We start from the raw sequence: 12,088 nt of genomic DNA, 5'->3' as shown, positions 1-12,088 counted from the left end.
TCTTTCTTTGTAGTTGTGTGTGTGTGTGTGTGATCTTTCTTTCGCGAACATTACCGAACCGCGCAAATTCAACTCGTGCATTCGTACTTTCACATTCTTCCCCTCGGGGAAATGCGGGGAATTTTTTATATCACTCTCTCTGCAGGACGAAATCTTTGTCAATAAACCATGCGCGGACGCCGCCTACACTCCGGACATTGTTCGCAAATGGTACCACGGAAGCACATCCCTTTCATCCGCACCTACGTGCAATTTCTGCTGTGTCGCTAATACCTTCCCGAAGTTGTTTCACCTAGTGTGGTCATGTGCGACATTCGAAAGCGGCCAAGTACAGCTGGTAGCCTATTGCGTACCACCACTAACGATTACGGAGCACCAGAAGCCCCCGCGCTCCGATGCTACTCTTCTCGAGCGCGCAGGAATTTAATCACTTGCCAGCAGTCTTTACGAAGCACTGTAGAGTGGTCTGACAGCCTTAGTACGGCCTGCAAATGGACAACACGTTGTCTTTATAGGCTACGCGAGACTTTCATTGAGACTTTCCAGTCTACTTTCCTCATCTCCCGCCAGGCTCTCAGGCCTAGTTGTAAATGAAGTAGTTCATTCATTCATATACCCCGACAGTAATGTTTGTGGTGATGATGATTATGATGATGATGACGATGATGATAATGATAACATAAAGCCACGCATAACCCTCTGAAGTGTAGACGCCCGCTGCTGCATGCAGCGTAGCCGAAGTGTGGTTGCAGGAAGTCTAACCCTGCAAATGATTCGCCTTTTTCAGCTAGAGAGCGAATTCTCACGATTAGTGTAGACCGAGGTCTACCCCTGTCGTAATAGTTTACTTAGCACATACGTTCCCAACCCTAGCCTAGCTCTGCTGACTGCGGTGATCTCGTCCACGGCCGCCATGGACATGCCCTTTCTGCTACTCGGCTAGCCATCCCTCCCTCTCCTCTTCCCATATTTTGGTCTCATGACCTTCCCGTGATTAGAAACGATTACAACTGCTTCTTCTTTATCTAATACTACTACTACAACTATAATTGCTGCTGCTACTACTACTACTATTACTTTTACTATTACTACTACTATACTACTACTACTACTACTACTACTACTACTACTACCACTACTACTACTACTACTACTACTCCTTCTTTTATTGTAGTGGCACATACCCACGGGAGGATAGGCCAGGGTTTGTGAATGTTTTTTGCTAACCGTGCGTACTTCCCAATTGTAAAAATATTCAGAGGAAGAGAGAACCTAAGCAGTTGGAGCAGACATAAAAAGAAAGCACATATTTACACATGAGTCTTCGAATGGCCGTAATGAGTTCACTAAAGGGGAAGCAAATTTCTTTCCAGGTGTAGCATCGGGTTTTCGCTGCGAAGCAGTATACCTCTAACTAGCCAAGGACATTTTCGTGTCCGCGTCGTGTCCCAGGCTACTACTGGCTACTGGTTACACATAGGCTACACTAACTACTGGCTCCACCAGGGATGGAAGCAGGGCCCCAGGAGAAGAGGAGCGAGAGCCAGTCGTCCTGCCGACTAAGCTACGACGACGAGCCTGGAGAGTGGTACGGTGCTTTTTGGAGGCGACACATTAAACAAGAGTGAGGGGAAGGCAGTGATAGAAATGACGCCATAGCCGTGCGTACGCCGCCGTCCGCCCCTAACCTTCGAAAGACGCTCCTCTCCGTTTTCTTTCCGACGATGCTCTTTCGTTCGGGTACCGCCACCGCGAATTTCAGGTAACGGCTGGCAGAATATCTGGTTTCACTCTTTGTAGAGCCACGTTCGTGAATTCAAGTGACGCCGCATGGGTAATCGTTGTGGCTTTTGTTTACAGTTTGGCAGTCCAACGACCTTCAAAGCGTGGATTTCAGCCAATTTTTTTACCTCACCATTTCGCTGGTCTACCAGCATGTGGCTGTGACTAGATTATAAAGGCTGACGCCATGTTCCATAAACTCTCTTTGGACTTTGAGTTTTAACGAGCTAACGTCTCTTAGTTGTGTCCTCCGGGGGTGTCGCCACCGCGACACTACAGTGTGAATGGTCGACACTTCTTGCTTTGAATAACAGAAGCGCGGTATTTGTTACGTGAACATTTGGTGTTGTATAAACTGGTTGCATCTTGTAACTGCCATAGTCACTATAAAACGGGGGGTTGATGCCGTTGTCCATGCGCAGATCCACATGGGCCTGGAGGCCCTCTTGTATGTCGATTGGGAGGCGTGGGTTGGTCTGCCGCACCGGGTGAATACTTCATACGCCCCAGAGGCCGGCCGTCGTAGCACGCCCACCCACATCGAGGCCAACTTGGTTGCTCATCCTCCGCGAGTAATGCACCCGCTCCCGATTCTCCAAATGTTACTGCAGGACGCACTTCTACTAAAAAAATGTTGCTTTGGCGCTCCACACGGGCCCTTTTTCCTCCATGTCGGACTGACCTTCCTGCCGGCTTAACGCACATTGAGGTGATCACGCCCCGGATAATTCTCCTGGACGTTGCACTGACACCTGTTGTTCGTGCAACAGTGACTTCTAGCCTTGCCGTGTGGTAGGTAACCTGCTCCTACTGCCCTGCTCCCGCTGCGGAACCGACATTGGACCATCTTAAGGGAACACGTCCAGGACTTCAATCAGCCTGAACCTGCCATATGTTAGCCACAGGACATCACCCAGGCAGTGCGCCCGATATTCATCGGTGTACGCACGGTCCTCTCTAAAACCATCTGTTGGACTTTCTTGCCTATGCAGTATTCTGTAGTGCCTAAGGCTGCTTGCCTCGCGTCACTTCCCTTTTTAGATGCGATACAGCTTGCGATCGAGCCTGTTCCCTCCGCCGTTGGGTGGGCGCCGTTGTCCGGCGTCCACACGCCCACTGCGCATGCCTGGCCAGGCACCGCTGATGGTGATTGTGGCAGGATGCCCCTAGGGATTGGCCAACCAAAGAATCCATCACGAAATAGCTTCGCGTTCAACCACCGTCGTCATCTTCCCGTAGGGGAACCCTGAGTAATATGCGGGGTATTCCTCCTCTCCTCTCCGACGCTCCTCTCCTCTCCGAAGCTCCTCTCCTCTCCGGGGTTGCGCAAGGAATGGCAACGCCTGCGGCTCCGCGCACGATAATGCGAAGCAGCTTAGAGTTAGAGACGCGACGGTATCCGCTGCATACTCCGCTGGGGGCGCCACTGTAGCTCCGTGGTATAAATGACGCGCGCGCGCTCTCCGCTGCCCTCATTCTCCTCCCGCAACGCGGCGATCGAACTGAAAACTAATGGGAACTGGAGTCGACCCCATGGCTGCTTCACATACTACTCAGGGTTCCCCTACGGGAAGATGTTGAAAATTTTTTTATCCTTCCTGATCCTCCGATCCCCTGTGGCAAAATGGAGCAATAAAATATAGGGGACCCATCAATCTTAATAGAGTGGATCATTTAGCTCTAGGCATTGTTGTACCACGGGTTTCAGGCAACGTTTTGATGGTTCAGTAGTGACCATGGTTCAACCGGATGGATCAGTATTGATAGTCGCGACACCGACATTGCCCAAAATCAAAAAATATAGCCTATCACGATGTATAGACGCATTGTGGGAATCTAGGCTCGAGAGACAATGACCTCCGAGCAGACAGGGGCGACCGCGGAGATCGCTAGTAGAGCAGTGCGGCCCCGGGCCGGGCTCGTGCCGGGTAGCGCGCATTTTCTCTGGCCCGGGCCGGGATCGGGCTTCAACCAAAATTTTTTCGGGCCGTGCCGGTCCGATTTGGTCCGGGCAGTTCCTGAGCCAGGGCTATCCTGTGCCGCAAATTCTAAGTTCTTCGGAAGAGAAATTTTTCTTGTTCATATTTCAGGTAAAGTGAAAACAAAAAAAAGGAAGTGCTAATTCCCTACCGCGCCGTTAAAAGATATGATAACATAACGATTGCACTTGGAAAGCCTTCACATCAATAAAAGAAACGTCTGGGTCCCATCAGCTTAGTGGGAGAGAGCGGGCCAGAAAACGAGGACACTCCAGCCACAGGCTACAACATGACTGTATTTTCTCTCTCCTTTTCAAACTAAAACAAACAGAACAAACTTGACCTGAATTTCGCAGTGTGTGCAGAGTTCGAAGAACCAATTTTCTAAACAGAGCCTGTAATTTTTTCGCGCATGAATTTTTTTAGAGCCATTACTAAAAGCAAGAAAGAACATAAGCGCGGGTAAAATCATGCTGCCAACGTAACTAGAGGGAAAGAAAAAAATCAAATGGTGAAACCGGACGCATCGTCTGATCAAATTTCAGCAAGGAAGGGAAGAGCGGAAGGAGCAATATCTGTCAAAAACTTGAAATAATAAAAAAATCCACTTACACGGAATCATTTCAGGTACCCTCGGGTGTGCCTTGATTTCGAAGACTGGCAAATGAAGTGGCAAATGACGTTACACGAATACCGAAAATACAGCTTCTAAAAGAGAATAAGTTGTAGAAAGTTCGGTCCACGTTTAAAAGAAATTTAAATCTAGTCGTATTCGGTTTGTGCTTACGCTTCATAGGTTAACAGCAAACTTCTTCAAGTTCATGATAATATTCTGTCGGACTAGCGATGATATTTAACATAACTCTAGCAGGCTCGGGCCGGACTAAGGCTCAGATTTTAAAAATTCGTCGGCTTCGGGCCGGGCTCGGGCTCCATTTTTATAAATTTCTCGGGCCTGGGCCGGGCCTGGGGCGTGTCTCTATCGGGCCGGGTCGGGCCGGTCCTAGAAATTGCGGCCCCTCTCATCGCTAGCTCCAATGGCGACTATAAGTGAAGGATGAAGCAGCTCGAGCGAGCCTCCGCGTGATGATCGGCAATGATGATGATGATGTAATCTCTGCATCGGCAATCGTGGCACATCAAGTTTCTACACGCCCCCATTTTTATACTGCCACCGAGAGCGCCCGTATGGAACCTATGTATACAGCACTGAGGCGTTCAAATGGGGCAGTGAGATATATTTCCCTTTGCTCAGAGAAGTGGCGACCTTAAAATAATTAACGTTCTAGCCACTCACGTTGGTTAAAAAAACAGGCATGCCGAATCGTGTAAGGTTCTTTTTCGCCGGCCGAAGAAGAAGAAGATGCATTCCACGTGAACCAACTGCCCCACCTTGTGGGTACGGGCCGTAAACAATAAGGGCATCATCATCATAATCATCATCATCATCATTATGTCAAAGGGTGAAGAAGAAGTTGGAATTGTGTGGAGCCCCCCCCCCCCCCCACACACCATCCGATAGCGTCCCGACGACTTAAAGGTATGATTTCACTGTGCCTCTAATTTCCCCGTTTCCTGCCCCCCTTTTCTCGCAGTTCATGGAGGCGCGGACGCCAGTGTCAACCTAACAGACGGCGGCTCGTAAAACCAAGACCGCTGAATTCACGTACTACTGCACCTGCGTGAACCGCATCGCTTAATCTGTGCGCACTTCTCCTGTTTTAAGTGGCGCCCCGCATGCCCCAGACGTCCTCTTTTTAACGCAGACTGTTTAAAATGTCAATTCAATGCCCGTCGACTAAGAAATTATCCACCCGTTCCAAGTTTTGTAGCAGTTCCGGAAACAGTACCTTGCCTCTAATTTATTACTGTTTGTTGCTGGGACTATCCATGCCCGCATAAACGCTCGGAAGAGGAGCGGACGTGGAGATCAGCAGTCATGATTCGGCTTAGTATATTATTACCTCTGCGGATGGGGAGTTCCGAAAGAGGAATTGTACTAGTGTGTATAGCGGTTGTGGTGTAAACACTGCAATGCCTTTACAACTCTTGAGAAAGAGACAGACAGAGAGAGAGAGAGAGATAAAGATAAAGGGTTGTGGAAGGCCCAGAAGGCCGCGGCGACTGGCAGGGCCCGTAAAAGGGTCAGGGGCTTGGCACAAGTCCTCCAGGTCGTGAAACATCTGCTCCCAAAGGTGCAGGGATGGAAGCACCTGCGGTGGATTCGGAGAAGGAACGGTAATAAGTGTCGAGTCCCCGCAGGCTGAACAGGACAGAGGGGCGGGTTGGGGAAGGGGGGAGGGGTTAACAACTCTAGATTCCTGTCTGAGTTTCTCAGTGTCATGATTGCCCCATAGATGTAAAAGATCTTAGGACACCTGAGAGTTTTTGAAGGGTTGTGAATGCAAAGCATGAATGAATGACGAGACGAACGCTTGAGGCGTCTCGCTTCCACGTCGCAGTGTCGAAAGGCTTTGCAATCTTGCCGCTTGAGACGCATGGTTTTACGATTCTCCCTAACGTTTTCGAATGGCTTCGATCTTTTTCGTACGCGTTGCGTCGCTGCTCGTTCTTGCCGCTGTGTCATGGGAGGGTTGACGACGACGGGTGTGAATTTCCGCTGCGTATTCTTCCCCTCCCCTCATCTGTGGGGTACTGACCTCTGCCATCTCTCGCTACTGCCGAGTTTAAGCTCGTGCTCTCGAACGCATCTTAATGGAGCCGTTTTTCGCTTGCGGACTCCGATGCCGGACGCCGGCTTCTTGAGTAGACATCCTTATCACCGTTCTACCTGTGCAAATTTACCTTTGAATTCACGGCTGCGGTGCCGTTGATGTGGCAAAACGATTTATTTTCGTAGGTGCGGTGGATTGCAAATGTAAAGCGTAGTTTACAGCGGTATATTGGCCGTTGCAAGCATACGTCAGTTTGCCGCAGCAGCGAATTCGCAGGTAAACTTGCACCTTGTGGAAGGGTTTTTAAGTGTCGGATCAGTCACGAAAATTTCCAGTAGTTGTCGGCGTCAACCCGAAAGGCACCGAAATTGCCACTGCTGCAAAAAAAAAGAAAAAAAAAACATCTCCACTAGCGTGAAACCTGCGGAGGGGCGAAGCATGCACTATAAGTGTATTCTTGGCGCCTTGGCGTTTTTGCCAACGGAGATGAAAAAGTTGGGGTAGAGCTATACAGCTTTGCTGCAAAAGACTTGTCTCTGAAACCCGAAGCTCTCTAGCGCGAAGCGTAAACGAATATCCCGGTGTTTTTTAGTACGCGCTAGGAAGCGCTCCAGCAGCGTGATGCGTCAACGAATTTCCCCGTGTTTCAGTACCGTGACTACATGAGACAACGCTTACAACGACGACATGATACGCCGACAGCCTTAGGCGCTTCACCCCTAAAAATCAAGCACATGTTCGTTCATGTGGGATCTGAACCCGGGTCGCCAGAGCAGAAATCAAGTACGTAAACCACTGAGCTAAGGCGGCATCGTGCCCCAACGAAACAAAGATTAACCTGACGCGTGCCCTGTGACAGATGAACGCGGCCGCAAGTGCGTGGAACAGGTGCGCGAGAGGAGAGTCTATAGCTGTGGCCAAGCAGCCGCGTCAGTTGAGGCCAGCATGCCTGTCCGAGTAAGTCGCATGGGAAGACGAAGAAACGAAAGCGAAGAAACATGCGTGAACCCGATGCAGCAGTGCTGACGCCTTTGATTGTCGCTGGCTTTGTCCTTCAAATCACGTAAGCATATTTAGATGCCCGAGGAATTTTTTTCCCCTCAAGCTCCCGGCATGAAACATTTAGGGAAATGAAAAGCCTTTTAAGGACCCGTTTTTTTTTTTTTTTTGTCACGCAAGCCGGACGCCGTGTTTTTCCTTCAATGGGCAACTTAAGGCTCCCGCCACCCAATTCAGAGTGTTTACACGCCGAAGGCATACCTGAACAATGAAGTGCGTCGAACATGAGGGCTCGGGAATTTTCTTCAAGGTGATTTTCTTCAACGTGCGCCGAATTATCAACACACGGGCTTTATCGTATTTTGAATTGATTCTCAACCTATCTTTTCTACCTGGTGGCGATAAAAAGCGTTATTGACTTCCCTCGTCCTTGGGCTGAAATAAATCGCGTAATAATTCTTGGCAGCGATACGTCAGGACGCTAGTGGTAAACTAAATGTGCATGACCAAGACTAGATGGCGGGACCTAAAGAAACTGCGCTAAAAACTACAGGACAGGAAGAAACGACCAACATTTGTTTCTTCCTATTCTAACGTTTTTAGCGCTGTTTTTGTAAGTAGCATCATGCACCGACTAGCCCGCCTCGGTTCACTTGTTAGGTTTGGATCCTTCCTGCAGAGATCCGCGGACGAAATCTGCAGTGGAGCTCGTTAATTCCTAGGCCGCTGAAACAGCCTCAGAGGTCCAAAGAGTGATGATACCCTTTCGTTAAGCAGGAGGAAGCTACAGCTGACCTCAATGTCTGAGAGGAGAACCAAAAGTGCAATTTGAAATAAACAAGCCCGGTAGGTAAAGGTGCTGTTTGATCCATTAATTAATCAGACTGCTTAGCCAAAACTGTGCGTCAACAAATTATTCAACCAAAGCTGCTTTGTGGCTATTTAATATACGTGTAAGCACTAGATAAATGCCTTTACAGACGACGGTCCCGAAGTCAGTCATTGTGATGACATGACTCTAAAAAGTCAACGACTGTAAAACGGGCTGTTCGCTTTTCTTCATTCACGATGTGGTTGTTTGCTCAGCTTCCCTTTATGCACCTGGCAACGAGGTGGCGCGTTTACGGTGAGCGTGCGAAGGATCCACTTAAGGATATGCAACTTCTTTGCATCTAGATAAGATGAAGAGAAGGCAAACTGGGTCATAGAATACCACCGCAAAATAGCAGTAGTAGTGGAGACGTTGTTCGGAGAGCGATAAGAAGATTTGCCCAAGTAGCAAGATGTACGTGACAAGGCTGGGGAAGCGAGGCAGGACTCGCCGCAAACAGTGAGAATGCATCGGGGGAGTGGTAAGTGGGATGAGTTAAATATCTACTCCTCGCTATAGATTGCTTAGACTTTACACTGTACCAGTAGTAAAGTCTCATCTCTCCAAGCCTAGCTTTCACAAACTATATCCTGCTGTTTTTGTGGCAGATTTAGTTCTAACACAAATGAACCTTGTTTGGGTTCCCCAGGTCCTGCCAAGCTACCCGCTTTTCTTCATCTATAGACAATTATATATTATTTTCTGTACCCTCCAGCATCTCCCAGGCTTTCGTCCAACCGGCTTCTGCTGGCCGGCTTTATGCCCGCACTTCAAAGGGCCAAGTTTGCGGGATTGTGTTGCAAAGCTTCTGTGCACTTCCAGGGCTATGTGCGTACGCTGATTTAAAGAGTACGACTTAGGTACAGCCATAATACAAAACCGTCAATTGAAACCTTTTATATCTTTCCCCATCAAACAATAAGTGAGCGCAAAACCATGCACAGCATTCTATGTCCGACAGCTGCAGTTCTCCCACACCCCGTTTGTAATTCCCGCCCGTGTGAATCCCTTTTTCAAGGCTACTTCAAATTTGCACTAACTCCAGAACTCCCGCACAGCAAGCAAGACCCATCCACGTTCACGCACGCAGAACGTAATCTCGTTAGTGGCCTCAATGCAACATTGGCACATAGTAGAGAGTTTCAGCGTGGCGGCTAGCGTACGCTACGCTAGCGGCGGGTATCGGAACGCAACTGCGCATGTATGCGTGTTCACGGCGGGTACTTGGGGCACCGAAAGGTGGACACCGGAGCGACTCCGCACATGCCCAGTCAGGTCCCGGTACCTACCGCAGGTAGTGTAGCATCGGCTAGCAGCTAAAATAACTCCCTGTGATATACCGGAAGTGCAGCACCGAAGTCGCTAAACATTATTAATGATGCACTTCCAGAAGCAACGCTCTCCTCTGTCGAAATACATTTTTATTTCGCCATAGTTCTCAGCTACGGGTGCCGTCAAAATATAATTACCACACGGTCTCGCGAATTTACAGAAATTTCTTCCTGAAACTACCTGGCTACATTGGTATGCGTTTAAAGCAGTCCCCGTAATAGACAACGCTTTCTGGAAACCGGTTATGGCTTTTACAGAGCTAGTAAGATAAATATTTTGTCATCTTCACATATCCTTGTTCCCGTTACTTATGACGGCACCTGTACCATAGCAGCGAAAATAATGTAATATACTCGAGAAAGCAGAACGCTCCTCAAATAACGTCACACAACGAAGTCTGCATACCAGGCTACAAACGAATGCATTCTCGATAAGTCAGGATGCATCTTCGTCAGCGTCATCCTCATGCCCAAATACTCCTCATCACTGTCTCAGAAGGAGACGGAGTGTGTCCAACATCCCGCTACCCGTAAGGGAAATGAATCGACCGAGAATAGGAGCACACACAAGAAATGTCTCCTTGTGTCAAAATGAGCCATCGTGTTCCTCGCCACAGGGAACAAAGAAACTGGCAGAGGCTCGTTATCTACACAACAGACGAATACTGTTCACGCACAGGCAAAATCCCATAAATCGGCTTTTAGCTTTAACACCCCCCACTTCTTCAAATATTATGTCTTCAAGGCCCTTCCTCTTAAAATAAACTAGTGCAAGTTTTTGATATAGCGGTAAATCAGATGCGTTCAAAATTGCGGAAAAATGTAGCGCTGCCAGCTACCGAAAATTCTGCGCAGAGAATTCTTTTGCCTTTGTAGATGCCGAATTCATTTTCTGGAAAACAAAAAGCGAGCTTTTTTACGATGAGGTGCCCTTCCCTGTGTTCCCCTACCAGTGCAGACACGACGGCCACCCCCGAAGACCGCAGCGCCGAACCCCCGCTGGTCCAGGAGAAATGCAAGACCCTGGTGGCCTTTGCCTTCCTGCTGACCACCGTGATCTTCAACTTGACCTGCATAGCTGCGATTCACGAGCGCGTCCCCGACCGCGCGAAACACCCTCCACTGCCGGACATATACTTCGACATTTTCCCGCCAGTCGACTGGGCACTGCACGTGTCCGAGTACATCATCATCTTCTGCATGTGGACCACGCTGGGCCTGATGCTGGTCCACCGGTACAGATGGATTGTCATGCAACGCGTTTTCTTTATCATGGCTCTTTTATACTTCATGCGGGGCATTACAATGTCTGTCACTCAAGTCCCGATCGCAAGTACGACGTACTTCTGTTCTCCGAAAGCGAATAGCACCAACCTCCAGCTAATAGCGACGCGAGTTGCTAAGCTGTTGAGTGGCTTCGGCCTGTCCGTAAATGGCCAGCACTCGTTTTGCGGAGACTACATATTCAGCGGGCACACGTTCACTCTAACCCTGGCCTACCTTGTCTTCAGGGAGTATTCTCCGCAGCGCCTTAAATGCCTGCACTTCCTCTACTTCGTTCTGGCAGCGGTGGGTGTGTTCCTGGTGCTGCTCTCCCGTGGCCACTACACCGTGGACGTGGTGATTGCCTACTACGTGACCACAAGGGTGTTCTGGATCTACCACACATTGGCGAACAACGTGTCTCTCAGGGTTGCCTCCGAGAACAACTTCCTCGCGCGGTCGTGGTGGTTCCCGTTGTTCAGATACTTCGAGAAGAACGTGGGTGGCGTGTTGCCCCGCGAGTACGAGTGGCCGCTGCCTTGGCCCCGGAAGTGGCAGCGGAAAACTCCCACACCCTTGCACGCCACACACGGTGAGGACAATCAGCAGGGTCCCTGAGTGTGTAATTTTGTAAAGGACGACTGAGGGTAATGCTCAAGAGCCCGAACCGAGGTTCGTGTGCGAGTCTCGACCGGCCAGACAGCTACCTCCGTGCTTTGCCCACAAGGATTCTCAACGAATCACCCGGGAACTCCGACCGTGTGTGCTGCTTTGTATTGTGCGTGCCTCTTTTGACTTGTTATTTAACAGACTGTCTGATGCAACCAATGAAAACAAAGAATGAGCTCATTGTATTGCAAAATCTTACTTTCTTATTCGTGAACATTGCTTCGTTTTTACGGCTTCCCCAAATAGCCCGTTAACAACTGATCCGCATTATGTCACTTTTGCTTGTTTAGTGTCTGGTTTACATGGAAATGGCAGTGTTAATCAAACCATACCAAATCCTATCAAATCCTACTTTATTTAACGTCGTTCTCTGCGGTGTTGAGAGCACGGACGAAAATCCTTAGTATTGGTTTAACTGTGGTTCTAACTACTCAGCACTACTACTATCCAGTACGTTGCTTTGAGTCAACCTATGTTGACTGGCAAGCAGCGGGGAGAGCGGTACACCATAATAGTGCT

The 12,088-nt window shown here is 49.1% G+C and overlaps 1 pseudogene; it reads left to right on the top strand.

Annotated features, from left to right (window-relative positions):
- Positions 1–1,508: 1,508 nt before the first annotated feature.
- On the top strand, positions 1,509–11,653 carry LOC144146595 (phosphatidylcholine:ceramide cholinephosphotransferase 2 pseudogene; annotated as a pseudogene).
- The last annotated feature ends 435 nt before the right edge of the window (positions 11,654–12,088 follow it).

Source organism: Haemaphysalis longicornis, unplaced genomic scaffold (assembly GCF_048455015.1).
Source record: "Haemaphysalis longicornis isolate Haplotype H1 unplaced genomic scaffold, Haemaphysalis longicornis Haplotype H1 scaffold_7, whole genome shotgun sequence".
Classification (NCBI taxonomy): Eukaryota; Metazoa; Arthropoda; class Arachnida; order Ixodida; family Ixodidae; genus Haemaphysalis; species Haemaphysalis longicornis.
The sequence above is the reverse complement of the archived record's forward strand: the minus strand, read 5'-3'. Positions and strand labels throughout refer to the sequence as shown.